Genomic DNA, 17,378 nt, shown 5'->3' with positions numbered 1-17,378 from the left:
GTAATTTGTACTCGTATAACACCCCGTATGAGGAGAGGACCGTTATGCCCGATTGTGCTATATGAAGCGGGTAGTACCCACTATCGATTGCCGAAGTCCCATTTCCTGGATGATATTTAAAAGGTAGATGGAATGAACCACCACTGTTCAGCAGATCAATCGTTTTAGTTAGGTTTGTCCTATAGGGAGTCAAGAAATTCGCATCGTGGCTGTAAATGTGGAGATTAATTAAGCTGCGATTATAATGCATGACTGTGTTCTTCTAACGTGCTTTCCCTTGTCAATAAGACAGGTCGGTGAGTGATAGCGTCTAGTCCTTCGGATGGGACCAAAAACACGGGCTCGTGTTCATTTTTTCTTGCACGTAAAAGAACCCGTGACAACTGAACGCCGATAAAGAGTATTAATTATATTAATTACTAAAGAGAGAGAGAGAGAGAGAGAGAGATGGGGTTTAACGTCCACTCGACACAAACTAGGTCATTTCGGGACTAACACCTGGTTCAATTTTATTTCAATATTTCGCTTGCGCATAGGGGTCTTTAGCAGTGGGAGGAAACCGGGGGACCCGGAGAAAACTCACGAGGTTGGACAGGCGACCCTACTCCTTGTCACGTACAACCGGGGATTCGAAACCACACCAGTCGACTCAATAACAGACTTTATGATACAGCGCGCGCACGCTAACCATTCAGCCATCCAACCCCCCTAATTACTAAAGAAGAAATATACATTTTTAATTAGATGGCAGACATTAATAAAGAGTTTCTACAGTAATTATATCTTCTTTATCAACCTAATGAAATATTTCACTATAAACCCATATTCCCATAACAATATGAGTAGATTAAAATATGTACGTTTCTTCAGTAGTGGTAATCTGATATGTCAGCTTCAATCTGCATATTATTGAAATGAATGAAATCATTTTAAATTTTGATAGCAACATAATTATTTTGACAAACGAAAGAGGACCTTATCTGTTCTGAATCATGTAATTATGGATGTGCCAGTGAAATAGCTAATACTCGTATATTCAAAGAGCGATAGACAAACACTTTCTGGTGAAGCATTGTACGATAACTGGAATTTTGTTTTAAGATGCGTATTTTGACTTTTAAATACCCCCCTCCCCCTCTAAATATAGTTCAAACGATCCAAATTAAATCTGTTTTCTGTATGAAAATGTATTTGGACCTTTTTACTGGGATGCATCGCGATATCTTGTATTTCGTGTTATGGCCCGTATTTTGACGTTAAATACACCCCCCCCCCCACACACACGCCCGCCTCCTTTGATACAGGTTAGTGCTATTCAAATTTTACTGGGCGCCATGGAAAACGCATCACTTAGTTTTTCGTATAACAAAATGATCCTGTAAACATATCTTATTTATTTTGCTTCTTATTGTGAACAATATTCAAATGGGAACACATCAATAACAACACATTTGTACACTTATGGATGTTTAATCTGTAATCAACGGTACAAAGTCAGAGGGGTCAAAACCAAAAGTACGACACAGATGTCAGTAGCGCGTGTGTCCTCCACGGAAATGGAATTTACCAATGTTTGAAAGAAGGCCTGGGGCAAATTGTTCCATTCTTAGACAAAAGCAGCAATGGTGTGCATCTGTGGTCTCCGATACAGACGGCCTCCAATCTCATCCCAGATATGTTCTATCGGTGCCATGTCCGGAGACATGGCTGGCCAGTCCAAGACATTGATGTTGTTAGCCTCCAGGTAGTCCATACTAAAACGGGCGGTATGCGGACGTGCATTATCCTGTTGGAAGTGCTGACGTTGTGGGTGCGCTCGAAACATCGGAACAACAATTGGTTGCAAGACATCATCACGGTAGGCTACGGCATTAACGCGACCCCTGCAAATGTGTAGGGGGGTCTGGTGATGAAAGGTGAAGCCTCTCCACACCCTTACACTTCCCCCACCCCATCGATTCGTTTCGAAGACGCAGCAGTCTGCAAGACGTTCCCCAAGACGTCTCCACACACGTTGACGGCCATCAGCGTGATAAAGATGAAAGCGACTCTCATCACTGAAGAGCACACTTTGCCAGTCTACTCTTCTCCATGTCTGGTGTCCTTGAGCCCATATCAAACGCCGCTGGCGGTGATGATCCCTGAGGATAGCTCCAACATAAGGTTGTCGTGCACGGAGTCCTACTTCTCTTAGACGACGTCTTACGGTGTTGGCACTTACTGGTCCTTGTCTTCCGACGACTGCTGCACCTGTTCGAGTCGCTGGGCGGAATCTGTCACGCAGATGAGTGACCCGGATGTACCGGTCTTGAGCCTGGGTTGTAACGCGTTGTGGACCAGGAGGTTGACGGTCACCTGTTGATCCAGTAACTCGAACACGTTCCACCAACCTTACAATAGTGGACTGATGGCAATTGAAGTGTCTGGCAATAGCACGTGTAGACATGCCAGCCCTGGAATTCCCATGGCTTCATTCCGTTGATTTACTGTAAGTCTCGGCATCTCTAGCTCGATTCCTTCACACGTCCAACAACAAATTACGACAGATTGACGTTTCACAGTTCATGTACTGCACATCAAGTTGAAAACATGCTTTTAAAGGGCTCACACACAATGCTGCACGTGAATATTGGGTTTTTCATGTGCATCTCGTGCAATTTTATTTTTTTTTGCACACGGGGCGATATTTTTTGCGTTTGGGAGCATTGTGTGAAACAATAGTTCATAGTATGGCATAATATTATACATACAAAACCACCTAGTAATAAAATATTTGGCAAAAAAAAGTGATGCGTTTTCCATGGCGCTCAGTATATAAATGTGCCAGAAAAAAATTTACATTCTGTAGCAAGCAATAAACATACTTTCCAGCAGTATATACAGTATAACTTGCTCCGGCGTGCACTCCTAATCAGCGAACACTTGCTTCAACGAGCACCAAAAAATCCCCCCGAGCGATTTTTAAGTAATTTAACCTCTACTAAACACGCACCTGTTCAACGCGTGCAACGGGCATCACGATTAATTCCCCCCGTAAAAATTATACTGTTTCAACGGTCACTCCTCTAACGCGGTCAGCGGTCACTATTTTACTAATAAATTCAACAAAACATCGCCCATTCAACGGCCATTGTTGAATGATAGCACCTTGTCGTTCTTTCTTTTTAACACTCCCGCTAATCCCGTGAGTAGTAGTTAATTAACTGGACCCCACTGATCAGGCAAAAAGAAATGTAAAAATAACAATCAACCCTGGTTTATCTGTTTATCAATCTTTTGTATTATTAAACGACTAACCTGATCATTGTTTTCACGCGTAACGACACATTATTTGATACTGATTGAATAAAATGAAAGTACCGAGTTTTGTCACGATCATCTAGTATCTCTTTTCCATTGCCACTTTTGTTTTATTAAACAGACGTTTTAGCGCCTCTTACAATAATACATACAGAGTTACATCCCCTGTAAATCAGTGATAAAATCAGCGATGTTTTTTGTTCATGTGCTTTTTTTGATAAAATAAAATTAATTCATCGATTTTCTTCACAAAAATGGATAAATATTATCGAATGCATTACAAGGGTAGACAAATGGGATCAAAATCAATTTCGCCTGTTTTATAACAATTAAGGTATGTCACCCCACTCACTAATGGTACTACTAACTGGGCGATTCACTGTAACTGTGAATATGATAGTGATGAGATTGTATAAGACAGGGGAGTTGAAAAATAATGACATAATATATAGAATTGAGCGTTAGATTATGTAACTGAGCTTTTAATTTTTAGGGACTAGGTCCGAGGTGACCTTGTCTAACGGGGGCGATTAGTTGGACTCTGAAATGACATTTACTGGACGTTGCGGTCTGGGGAATGGTTTTGCAAAATTCTGATGGTCAGAAAATACTTATAACATGAGTAAAATACGTTTTAATTTCTACTGGGATTACATATGCAACAAGTAAAAATTCTTAAGTACAATAGATCGCCTTTCATAATTTAAAGGTTTTTTTTTACGTATTTCTGAAACAAACTATGCTTCTGATAACTTCTTACCAACTGTTTGACTAATGTTATTCGTATGACAATCAATAATATAATTTATCAAAATCTTCGTAACAAGCTCTTAATTTCTTAGACCAACATACTCATAACAGGGATTTTTGTTTTCAAACATTACTAGTTGACTAGATTACCGTTGCAATTTAGGTGCACCCATTCACACAAAATTTGTCCCTTCTATTTTGACATTGTTTACCTCATTAATTGTCCCCCGCCTTTCGAAGAAAGCAGGGGACTATTAAAATGGGTTCGTCCGTCTGTCTGTCTGTCACACTTTTTGGGACACAATAACTCTCCTTCTAATTGAGCTAGAATGTTCAAACTTGGTGTAGGTGTTTATTAGGTCAATGCCTTGATGGGGTTCGAAGATGAGCATTTTCGGCTTAGGGTAAGCAGAGATAAGCAATTTGATTGGTTGATGCTTTGGGACACGATAACTTTAGTTCAAATTAAGTCAGAGTGATGAAACTTGGTGTATAGATTCATTACATCAATACCTTGACTAAGTTCGATAATGAGCATTTTCTGCTCAGGGTAAGCAGAGCGATAAGCAATTTGATTGGCCGAGACTTTGGAACACAATAACTCACCTTTTAATTGAGCTAGAATGTTCAAACTTGGTGTAGGTGTTTATAAGGTCAATGCCTTGATGGAGTTCGAAGATGAACATTTTCTGCTTAGGGTAAGCAGAGATAAGCAATATGATTGGTTGATGCTTTGGGACACGATAACTTAGTTCTATTTAAGTGAGAGTGATGAAACTTGGTGTATAGTTTTATTACATCAATACCTTGACTAAGTTCGACAATGAGCATTTTCTGCTCAGGGTAAGCAGAGCGATAAACAATTTGATTGGTCGAGACTTTGGAACACAATAACTCTAATTAAGGTAGAATGTTCAAACTTGGTATAAGTGTTTATTAGGTCGATGTCTGGATGGAAATCGAAGATAAACATTGTCTGTTTACCGTAAGCAGAGATAAGCAGTCTGATTGGTTGATGCTTTGGGGCACGATAACTTTGGTTATAATTAAGCGAGAGTGATGAAACTCCGAGTATAGATTCATTACATCATTATCTTGACTAAATTCGATGATGAGAATTTTCTGCTTAGGCTTTGGAACATAACAACTCTGCTTTTAATTGAAGTAGAATGTTTAAACTTGATGTAGATGTTCATTAGGTGAATGTCTTGACCGAGTTTAATGATTAACATTTCGAGCTAAAGCAAATCAGAACAAAGCAATTAATTCATTAGTCGATGCTTTGGGACAAGATAACTTTGATTCTATCTGATCGATAGTGATGACACTAAGTGTATAATTGATAATCTGTTTGATTGCTTGATACTTTTGAAAAAAAATAAATTTGCGATAAATTAATATGTGACATCTATTTATTTTGGGATTTTGGCGGGGGACACCAGCTTCACTGTTGGCGTATTCTACTTATTACACAGAGCTGGATCACTGAATCGAGTTTATATTTTCAACTCGTTATTATTCCATTAGCACTATAGAAAAATAAAGCTTTGGTATGAATCGCCGCCTGCCTTTTGTTTACATTGTAAAGTCACCAATTTAGCGTCTGCGCGCGGTCTAGTTATTAAAGACGTCCGTCATGTTTGGTTTAAATGTTAAGGCCATCTGCAGATTTCGTCAAGGTCACAAGCACACTGATCAACAGTGAATATTCGCTAGGTCTCTACAATCACCTACAGGGGGTTAGATCTAGTTGATAAGGTCAACTTCAAGATTTTTTATCGTACCGAATTTAGTAATGATGATCGAGGCTAGGCCGAAAATTAAATCGCTAAAATCTCGGTTCGGACTGGATCAATTTGAATGAAATTTTCAGTAAATTCCCTTTACATTATCTAGTTTTTAACTATTATAGTGAGAACTACTAGCTCTTTATCTAATCACCCATAATATATCTTTAATCAATTAAATCAATTGCATATATTATGTGTATGCAATTGATTAACAAATAATCTGCCCTCTGTTAAAGTAGCTAAGTCTCTAACTCAATATCATCCAAAACCTTCGACAATGAAAACACGAATTATTTGTCAATTTTAATCAACATTGGTGTTGTGATCTTACCGGAAAAAGATGGGCTTCTGATATCTAATATTTAAGTCAAAATAAACATTTTACGATTGGTACACGAATCGTGTACCATAATGCGTTTCAGCGCAATTTGTAGCAAGCGACTCGAAGAACGAGGTTAAACATTACACAAAAAACACATACTTATGGAAAACAGCTACTTATTTATTTGGGCGACGTTTCGAAGAGTATTCTCTCAACGTTATCAAGCTAATACAGTAATACAAGAATAATGAGATCAATATATACAGAAAACTGTAACAACAATTCATGAAACCATACAGGACAACAACAAGATCAAAGGGGTTTATTCTACAAAAACTAATTAAGTGTGAAGAGTAGCCATTGAGTATAGTTAAGCAATTAGGTAGCTATGATGATAGATACAATACTACCGGCAGAATGGGATAGTACCTACAATACAATTATGATATACCATGGTTTGTTTAGATAATGGTAATTAACTTTATATGTCTGTGTGATTAAATGTACAATTAGACTAGAGTAACCTATATGTGTAATAATTCTAAGAAATAGAGTGGATATAACTGATAAATTGATAATAATATTAGAAAAATGAAAAATAATAAAACTCATAAAAATTCAAAGGTTTCTTATCCACTGTGCTGTAGAATGAGTGGGGGGTTAAACATGTTCCACAAGTCATGTCTAACGGTGACCTCATATTCTTATCTGGAGAACGTGCGCAATAAATACTATCTGTGTAGACAAGAATAACCAGATACTAGAGATTGCCATTGGATTGAGACTTCTGGCGTATTTCGCCGAACATAACTGCTTTGAAATTAGAGTAAAAACGGAAACGATTGAATGTAAATCAGTTTATTTACATTCATATTACATCTTATATCAATTTAGAAAAGATTCCGAGTCGATGGGATTTATACTTTTCCAAATATTCAGTCTCGAAATTCAATGCACACTGAAAACGTACAAAATATACCCATTTTCACCTTCAATTTTGGCCATGTGGGACAGAGGTTAAAATTCTGAAAAAGTTTGATAATTAAACTTCAATTACCCTACTATAACATACATTAAAGTCCATCTTGTGTATTTGATGGCTTATATTTTTAAATGGCACTTGAAATCTGTGCGTGATGAACTTTTGATGGCTATTATCAAAATTGTTGACTTTTCATATTGATTTTAAAATAACTTCTAGAAAGTAATAAAAAGAAAATGGATATCCTAAAGACTCTCAAATTGCCGACTGCCGAGTCCACAAGACCAAATATACATCTTAGGATTTTTAAAAGAATAAATTTGCATTATTTATTCTTAAATTAAACGTGCGAGCTGTATCATAAGGTCTGTCAATGAGTCAACTGGCGTGGTTTCGAATCCCCGGTTGTAAGTGACAGGGAGTAGCGTCGCCTGTCCAACCTCGTGGGTTTTCTCCGGGTCCTCCAGTGTCCTCCCACTACTAAAGACCCCTACGCGCAAGCGAATTACTGAAATAAAATTGAACCATGTTTTAGTTCCGAAATGACCTAGTTTGTGTCGAGTGGATGTTAAACCCCATTTCTCTCTCTCTCTCTCTTAAATTATTATGGAAGATAATGAATTGTAAATTGGATATAAGCAGGGTTCTTTACATAAGAAAATAGAATATAGGCCTATGCGATGGGGGTTTTTGTCATACATAACAATATACAGAATCCACTAAAATATTATCTCATTTTAAATATCAGCGAAAAAAAAGGTAATAAAATAATGTTGGACACATATACACATGGGTCGAATAGTCTATAATTTGTAAAATTAAAGACTCTAAAATTACAGACTATGCTGACCAAAAGACCAAACAAGAAACTAAGTGCACAACACATGTTGAGTCCCCCCCCTCTATATTTAACTGTGAAATTACAGAAAAGTAAAAAAAAATTGGTATAAGGTCTAAATTTTTAAAGAATAAATAAGAACTGTTTTTTTATTAATTAAACAATGAAAATACATAATTTTGAATTGTAAAGAAGAATATGAAATATAGGCCTGGAAAATATAATTATATGTAATCTTAGATTTAAAAAATAAATACATTTGTGCTATTTTCTCTGAAATTAAGACTGGGAATACAGCATTGTAAATTGTAAAGAAGAAAATGGGATATAGGTAAATAAGATAAGTATTTTCTTTAAAGGGAAGAAAATAGGATATATGACTATGCAATGAAAGGATTTTATTATGCAATTTAAAGACTCCAAATTACAGATTTCGAAGATAATATATAATACCCCACAATAACAAAAACAAAATTAACTTATATATCTTTGAACTATTCTAAAATTACTAGACAAAATACACGTGGACATTTAATGTCAATGTTTTTATATACAGGCTCTAGAATTAATAGTATAAAAAGAAAATGGGTTATTTGTGCGTGCGTGTGTATTATGTTTATATATAAACACTCTGAACTTACAGACTGAAAATAATTAGCTTATCTGTTTTTAATTTTGGGATTACTTCAAAATAGTTGACTATAAGTGATCGATAGTCTGTAAATCAGGTCGTGCAAATTATCCTTACTTTAAAGGAGCTAAATCGCTAATATTTGGGACCTACTAATTGACACAAATGGGTCGCAACGTATATAATAATGTAATATGAATGTAAATAAACTGATTTACATTCAATCGTTTCCGTTTTTACTCTAATTTCAAAGCAGTTATGTTCGGCGAAATACGCCAGAAGTCTCAATCCAATGGCAATCTCTAGTATCTGGTTATTCTTGTCTACACCGATAGTATTTATTGCGCACGTTCTCCAGATAAGAATATGAGGTCACCGTTTGATATGACTTGTGGAACATGTTTAACCTCGTTCTTCGAGTCGCTTGCTACAAATGGCGCTGAAACGCATTATGGTACACGATTCGTGTACCAATCGTAAAATATTTATTTTGACTTAAATATTAGATATCAGAAGCCCATCTTTTCCCGGTAAGATCACAACACCAATGTTGATTAAAATTGACAAATAATTAGTGTTTTCATTGTCGAAGGTTTTGGATGATATTGAGTTAGAGACTTAGCTACTTTAACAGAGGGCAGATTATTTGTTAATCAATTGCATACACATAATATATGCAATTGATTTAATTGATTAAAGATATATTATGGGTGATTAGATAAAGAGCTAGTAGTTCTCACTATAATAGTCTAGCTACGGGGCCTGTTTTAATTTATAAAGTTTTAGATAAGATTTAAAATTGTTACATTCCAGCTCGTATGTTACTGTAGTTTTGCATTTATTCTGCATAAGCAAATAAATAGATATAGTAAATCATAAACACTCTTGCATACAAGCTTAATTTTGGATATTATGTTTCATTTATATTCAAGTATTAGATAACACCATAGTATAATATTTAATTTTTGTTGATATTTAATTTATTTATTATTATCATGTATGTATATTAGATTGTATGTATATGGAGATATGTAAATAGTGTTTCATTAATCTCGGTATGAATAGCGAGTCTGCTAACATAGTGCTTGACATTCGTGTCTTGTTTATCGTCCGCACCCCCTCCCCAATTTGTTACAGTATTCATTCCTATACATAACCATAGAATTTCCTACAGAAAACACTATTAAACATCTATAATATACTATAGTATTTTCCTATAGAAAATTTCACTTACATTTGTAGAGAAAAAAACTATAGGATTTGCATTACAGAAACTAGAATATTTGGGACCGTTATTTCCTACAGGTCCCCAAATTTCTGTGGAATACTAAAGAATTTCATCATGCAGAAAAACAGAATTGTTGTACACAGACGCCTGGTCAAAATACCATACTGTTTCTAGGTAATCTTATATTTCTATGTTAGCTTCTCTAGAAAGCGCTATAATCCACGAACAGATTGAAACAGGTCATTATATTTTAATCTACCTTTGAGAATAGGCCACAATGAATATCCTGAAACACCAACCTCTTGCATTTTAAAAGTTGAGATCGAAAATCGAGCCTGGAATAATTGCATTATTTTCTAGAAATTTGTCATATATTAAGTTTGGGGATGATGAAATTAATATCATAATGCTGCTTGTTTATCGTATATTTTAGACAGCTGGTGTATTGTTCTCTAGCAATAATGTTCAAATTGATAAAATCAATTTCAACCATGTAAACTTAAATGAATCAATATTAGATGATTCAAGCATCCAATTGGTTAGAAACTCTTTAAATATGTAGATTACGAATGAATCTGCAATCAACAATTGATCCTAGAAAGTCGGAATGCGTAGCCCGGTCAGCACTGAAATAAAATAAAAAATCTTTCAAAATATTAGCCGCGTCGTTTTCTCCATTTAATAATAAATTTTACATGGCTTGAAATTGATTTTGTTTATTTGTACATATTTCTAGAGAATCAAACAATACACACGATGTGTTAAAAACATGAAAAACAAGCAACACTACAACATTTCTTTCACCATCCAGGGAGTTATTGTATGACAGATGTCGAGAAAACAATACATTTCTAACCAACGATAAAACCGTTGTTTTGCATACGTAGCATTAATTCAGCCATTGTGGAAAATTTCCTATTGATTGAATATGAATAACACAATTATAAAATAAATAGAACATTTGTCGTTTTGTCGTGAATAACATATTTTATTTCATCTCTAAGCAAGAAAACGTTTATAAGTTTTCTTGCTTCTCGTTGAAATAAAATATGCACAGAGCACTCACTTGGGTGGATGTGGCGCATTATCAAATGCAATATATTATTATTATTAATCCAGAGTCAATTCAGTAAAACTTCGTGGTATTCAATTCAAAGAAAAGTAAATTTGGGTGTTTTATTAGATTTCTGGCCCTTTATTTTGCCAACTAATGAAATAATAATTTTTGTTTTTGTTTTCACTTTACCCGTCTGCCCGTAAAGTCAGATTGCCTGAAAGTTAGGGAGCAGCTGCCCCCCCCCTCCCGACTCGTACGCCTATGTAATATGGGGTTTATTGTCAGCTACAACGTCCATAGCCTTTCGATAGTTTTTCAGCTAAGAATTTAAAAGTTACACTTTTTTGCACCCAAAAACGAGATTGTCCCATAGACGCCATGCAGAATAATGACAACCTTGTTTCAAGGCCTACTGTAACATTTTGGTCGAGGTAGGATTGACCTATCTGTTTTAACAAGAACGACCAGCTATTTCTCTAAATCCGGTATGATGCACCTTTAACAACAGATTGACCTGATGTTTGAAGAGGGGAACTTTTTTTTTTTACCGAGTTAAACTCTTATCGTGAAATACCCAGTCGGGTGTGGCCATTATGTGTCGTTTTGTGACGTGGATTTAACTAATGCCATGTAGTTGAACATATTGTGACGAGGAAACACGACTTGTAGCAGGAAGGTATGTACATAATTAACTTTTAAATCTCGTTTATCTTCCAGTTCTCTTAGCATGCGCGCGCTGTATCGTAAGGAATAGGGTCGCCTGTCCAACCTCGTGGGTTTTCTCCGGGCCTTCTTTATCTACAGAGGTTAATCTTGCAGTGGCATTTTAGCGATTGAGAAACACATTCAGGGACCACAAATTTTATGGGAAACAATCACGATACGAGAATACTTGTCGAAACGTCGTGCTTATAGAATAAACTAGTGATTGTTTACCATTAAACCCGTGTTCTGTTAATTAACAAGGCTGGAAGAATTCGGGCGAATTTACCATTAACCAGATTGATGGCTGAGACTTTACGTTGAATTATCTTGAGTGCCAGGACTTATTGCACAAATTGTATTCTCTTCTATTCAGAGGATTGACCACCTATCAATTTGATGGGCGTTTGCTTATAACAATAAAACTGGTTTAAATTTCCTCCACGCCCCAAAATATTTTAGTTATTTTTATTCGAGATTTAAGATTTTTTCTTTTCTTGTTCTATGGGAAACAATCATTGGTTTTAATTCTAAAACAGGACGTGTCGACAAGTATTTTTTTTTTTTAATGGCAGAGTTAGGGTTGAAGTGCCCCCAATTTTCATACACATGACAGTGTCCGGGTTGGAGTGCCCTTAAGTATTCGTATACATGACAGTACCCTCGATTTACTATTACCTGATGAAAAACACCCTTTAATGGCGATCAGCATGGCTGTATCTAAGCGTCATTTGAAGAATTTAGAATTCCCTTCAAAACGATATTAAGTTAAATCTCTAAAGCGAATATCAGTCTAAACATCGTTCAATTCCGTTCAATTGGAGCTTTACAACAACGCACTCAATTTTAGGGGCTAAATGTATTTTAATATGACCACTTTAATGACATTTCGAATTGTATTAATTTAAAAAATAAATTAACGATTTTAGGACTTTCCAACTTGAAAGTACAAATTTGATTTGAAAAGATAAAAAAAGTACAAAATAGGCGTGATAAGACAAAAAAGGAAATACATATTTGAAGAGTCCAGGGGAAGAACTATCTGAAGTCACTTTTTCACCGAACCCCAGTTAATGGCGCAATCTGGTAACAAATTGTATAAGCTTTCTGTGGAACATGGTAAAAACGATCCGAGTCACATCGAACAAAGCCCTTCTGAAATGCCCCCCCCCCCCTCCCGGACAAATACAAGCCCATCGTTCCCTTTATTTGACCTTAATTTGGCTGAAAAGTGGAAGTCAGTTGTTGTACAGGTAATAATGATTCGTATTAAACATCATTTTGAAGTTGTAATTAAACACACTCCTTGTTCTGTTCGCGTCAAGCATTTTCGTCCAAAAGTCTGTTTTGCCTTTTATGCGAAAAGACAAAAAATGTGACTTAGATTGTTCTTCGCCTTGACTCTTCATTTTTGTGAAGATCGTATCCTTTTTCGTTATCAACAAAATATTGAAATGAGATTATGGAAATAACTACTTTGAATATGTACATGACACAAATTTGATCAAAAACTGGACAGAATGAACGTTTTTGTCAACCCTCATTTACGCGCCACGGTATATGTTTGAAATCAGTGATGAAGCATTGACAACCAGGATCTAAACATGTTAAAAACCCCAGAGGGGGTACAAAAACTACAATGAAAATAAAATACCACTTTGGCGATCAATAGTTTTAATTTATTGGATGTAATAAATGTTAGTTTTGCACATCAAATGATGATACAAGTTTAAAATGAAGCAATAGTTACAGGAGTTGAAAGGTTATTCGTGTAAAATTGGTAACAGCTTAATTATTTTCACATAATTTGTTATGTTTTACAAATTAAAAGAAACTACTCAACCAAATAAAATATAACTTTTACGATGAATAATTTTAATTTATTAGACACGCAAGCTAAAATATGAACTTTTTTCTGATTTCCTATTTCTAATTTTATCTTTCATATTTATGCTTGTTTTTTTTTAAAAATTATTTTGAATTTTGAAAAATAATTTGAAATTTGAAAAATAATTTGAAATTTGAAAAATAATTTGAAATTTGAAAAATAATTTGAAATTTGAAAAATAATTTGAAATTTGAAAAATAATTTTGGTTTTTGAATAATTTTGATTTTTGGAAAATAATTTTGGATTTTGATAAATAAATTTTGAATTTTGAAAAAAAATAGTTATGAATTTTGAAGAGTAATTCGAATCGATAATTCTTAATTCGAATCGATAATTTGTTAATTTAATCAATAATTCTTAATTTGAATTAATAATCCTTAAATCGAATTAATAATCCTTAAATCGAATTAATAATCCTTAATTCGAATTAATAATCCTTAATTTGAATTAATAATCCTTAATTTGAATTAATAATCCTTAATTCGAATTATTAATTCTCAATTTGAATTAATAATTCTTAATTTGAATTAATGATTCTTAATTTGAATTAATGATTCTTAATTTGAATTAATAATTCTTAATTTGAATTAATAATTCTTAATTTGAATTAATAATTCAAATTCTAATTTCTCTCTCTCTCCCCTTCTCTCTCTTTCTCTCTCTCTTGAGAACAAAAGCGGTGTGTAACAGGGTGATTCAGTTTCTCCATATATATTTTTGCTTAACTTTTAAGAAAACTGATGCATATTGTCACTTATCTTATTTTTTAAAATTATTTTTGCTTTACTTTTACGAAAACTGGTGCAAATTGGGTTTATTCCCACGAAGCGCAGTTATTGACTGTAACGGATTAAACGGAATCCAGAGCCTAGGGATTAAAATGGATTAAAAACGTAACAATAGTGTTATAGATTGTTATGATCAGAATTTACACTTTCATAATCCCCAATGTAACTAATTAACCGACATTTTAGCATCATTTTTGGCATAAGAAATAAAAACATAACTACACTATAACAAAGATTAATTTAATTTCGCCAAATAAGACACCCTGTCTAAATAATCGACTAAAGTCAATTTCTCTTCCTCGTGTCTTCCATTTAATTCCTGGAGCTGGCTTTGGATTTGAGCATATTTATATCTCTTCCTTGGTGGTTTCTGTCCCCCAGCATAATGAACGATTCTAATCTCATTAATATTTTGTTCTTGTTGTAAAAATGTGATCATTTCAAAAACATTCGGATGTTGATTCGCGCATGCCATCCTTCCAGAGTGTTGTTGGTTCTGTGCTCCTCTGTGTCGTAGTAGTCCCACTGATGAGTTGCAAATTAACCCTCGAACCATTGATTTGTTATGTAGTCGGCCAATTTTTTTACTTTTGGATTGGCTGGCATTTCTGCTAAAATGTAAAGGTAGACATCTTCAACCTGCAAGTAAAATATGCTTGGTAAATAAATTTGATAACAAATACCAATGTGGTGACCACAGTGGTCAAAACGTTCCACGTCTACTCCAATAAGAGAAGTCGAAGGCCAATACAACAAGACATAATATAATATACCTACCCTTTCTACTGGTACCATCGGTAAAGCTGCAAACCTCCATACCACCTTCTGTATTTCTTCATCTTCTCTATATTGCACTTGTAGACCTACATTCTGTGTTCGTCTCCAAATTGGGGGGTTGGATGGCCGAATGGTTAGCACGTGCGTGCTGTATCATAAGGCCTATCATTGAGTCAACTGGCGTGGTTTCGAATCCCCGGTTGTACGTGACAAGGAGTAGGGTCGCCTGTCCAACCTTGTGGGTTTTCTCCGGGTCCTCCGGTTTCCCCCCACTGCTAAAGACCCCTGCACGCAACCGAGTTGTTGAAATAAAATTGAACCATATGTTAGTCTCGAAATGACCTAGTTTGTGTCGAGTGGACGTTAAACCCCATCGCTCTCTCGTCTCCAAATTAAGATTCATATTGAATACTTGGATAATTTGATGATTTTAATCATTAGTTGCCAATTGGTGAATAAAATTCAGAGTAAACATAAATTCATAAATTCTTTAACACCGTTAATTGGGTCCTAATAGCAACATGCCTCTCTTCAAACGAAAGGCGACAAGTCGATATTTGCGCCTTCGTGGGAAGGATTAATTTTGGTCACGCTCTGTAACTGCGCCTTCGCGGAAATACACCGCAAATTGTCTCCAATCTTTAGAACTGGATTTGTTTTCTTGATTCCCTTAGACATCCTATGTTTGTTAAATGAAAAGGAATAGTGATTGTTAATTTGTGATAAAATTGTCTGATTTTTATAAGAATATAGAGACTTGTTCACTGGGTCACCGTGCTCTCGAGAGAACAAAATTCTCAAGCGATTATACAACATGATATCCTATATTATTCTACTAGTTTAACGGATAAACAACACCGCTTGCATCCTTTTAAATCAATCTGAAGTAGTATAAAAAAAACCCAATTAACTGACGAAAGCTGACGTTAATAGGAAAGTATCTGGGTTCTCTTCATGTGTTATAAAGTAAACAAGGGCGTTATTGTGTTGTATTAATTGAAAAGAGGATTGAAAGATTTGTGAAATGAAATGGGGTTTAAACGTCCTACTGTTCTGCTCCGAACTTGGCTAATGAAGACGGGCATACGCCATACAGTTTGCTATGAGGGAAATTTTGCCCGGACAGCGGCACTACGGCCTACTGTTATATCGAACTCAACTGTCAAGGGATCTTTTTTGAATTTTGAAAAATAGTTTTGGTTTTTGAATTTTTAAAAAATAATTTTGATTTTTGAAAAATAATTTTGATTTTGATAAATAATTTTGATTTTGATAAATAATTTTGATTTGGATAAATAAATTTTGAATTTTGAAAAATAATTTTGAATTTGAAAAAAAATAGTTATGAATTTTGAAGAGTAATTCGAATCGGTAATTCTTAATTCGAATCGGTAATTCTTAATTCGAATCGGTAATTCTTAATTCGAATCGATAATTTGTTAATTTGAATCAATAAATCTTAATTCGAATTAATAATCCTTAATTCCAATTATTAATTCTCCATTTAAATTAATAACTCTCAATTTGAATTAATAATTCTTAATTTGAATTAATAATTCTTAATTTGAATTAATAATTCTTAATTTGAATTAATAATTCTTAATTTGAATTAATAATTTTTAATTTGAACTAATAATTGATCTAATAATTTTTAATTTTAATTTATAATTCTAAATTTTAATTGGTAATTCTAATTAATTTCTCTCTCTCCTCCCTCTCTCTCCCTCCTCCTCTCTCTCTTTCTCTCTCTCTCTCCCTCTCTTGAGAACAAAAGCGGTGTGTAACAGGGTGGTTCAGTTTCTCCATATATATGTTTGCTTTACTTTTAAGAAAACTGATGCATATTGTCACTAATCTTAAGAATGGTTTTTCTTAAAATTATTTTTGCTTTACTTTTACGAAAACTGGTGCAAATTTTCTCCAATCATTAGAAGGATTATTTTATATAATTGTTTTTTTTTAATAACACCCCGGAAACGGCAGACAGTGGACAGGCAAAACAAGGCGCAAAACTAGATTTGTTTTCTTGATTCCCTTAGACATCTTATGTTTTTTAAATGAAAAGGAATAGTGACTGTTAATTTGTGATATAATTGTCTGATTTTTATAAGAATATAGAGACTTGCTCACGGGGTCACTGTGCTCTCGAGAGAACAAAATTCTCAAGCGATTAGACAACATGATGTCCTATATTAATAACAATTAATTAAAATACTAAACATCGGATGGAAACATTAGATTAGAATTCTAGAATAGTTGTTTACCAAATCAGAGTTTTAGCGTGTTTGTTTTTATATTAAAATCATGATTATGTCTCAACCCTT

At 34.5% G+C, this 17,378-nt stretch overlaps 1 protein-coding gene across 2 annotated transcripts in view; it reads left to right on the top strand.

Moving 5' to 3' along the window:
- LOC126825693 (galactose-3-O-sulfotransferase 2) overlaps nucleotides 1–17,378 on the top strand; it is a 95,144-nt gene that overhangs the window by 69,059 nt on the left and 8,707 nt on the right. Inside the window, exon 1 of one of the 2 annotated variants that reach the window (XM_050555459.2) lies at nucleotides 11,456–11,574. The exons of the other annotated variant lie outside the window; for it this stretch is intronic. The gene's annotated coding sequence lies outside the window, so the exon portion shown is untranslated. Of the gene's footprint in view, nucleotides 1–11,455; nucleotides 11,575–17,378 lie in introns of those variants that run through there. 2 annotated transcript variants of the gene reach the window in all.

Source organism: Patella vulgata, chromosome 1, assembly GCF_932274485.2.
Source record: "Patella vulgata chromosome 1, xgPatVulg1.2, whole genome shotgun sequence".
NCBI classification, from domain to species: domain Eukaryota; kingdom Metazoa; phylum Mollusca; class Gastropoda; family Patellidae; genus Patella; species Patella vulgata.
The sequence above is the reverse complement of the archived record's forward strand: the minus strand, read 5'-3'. Positions and strand labels throughout refer to the sequence as shown.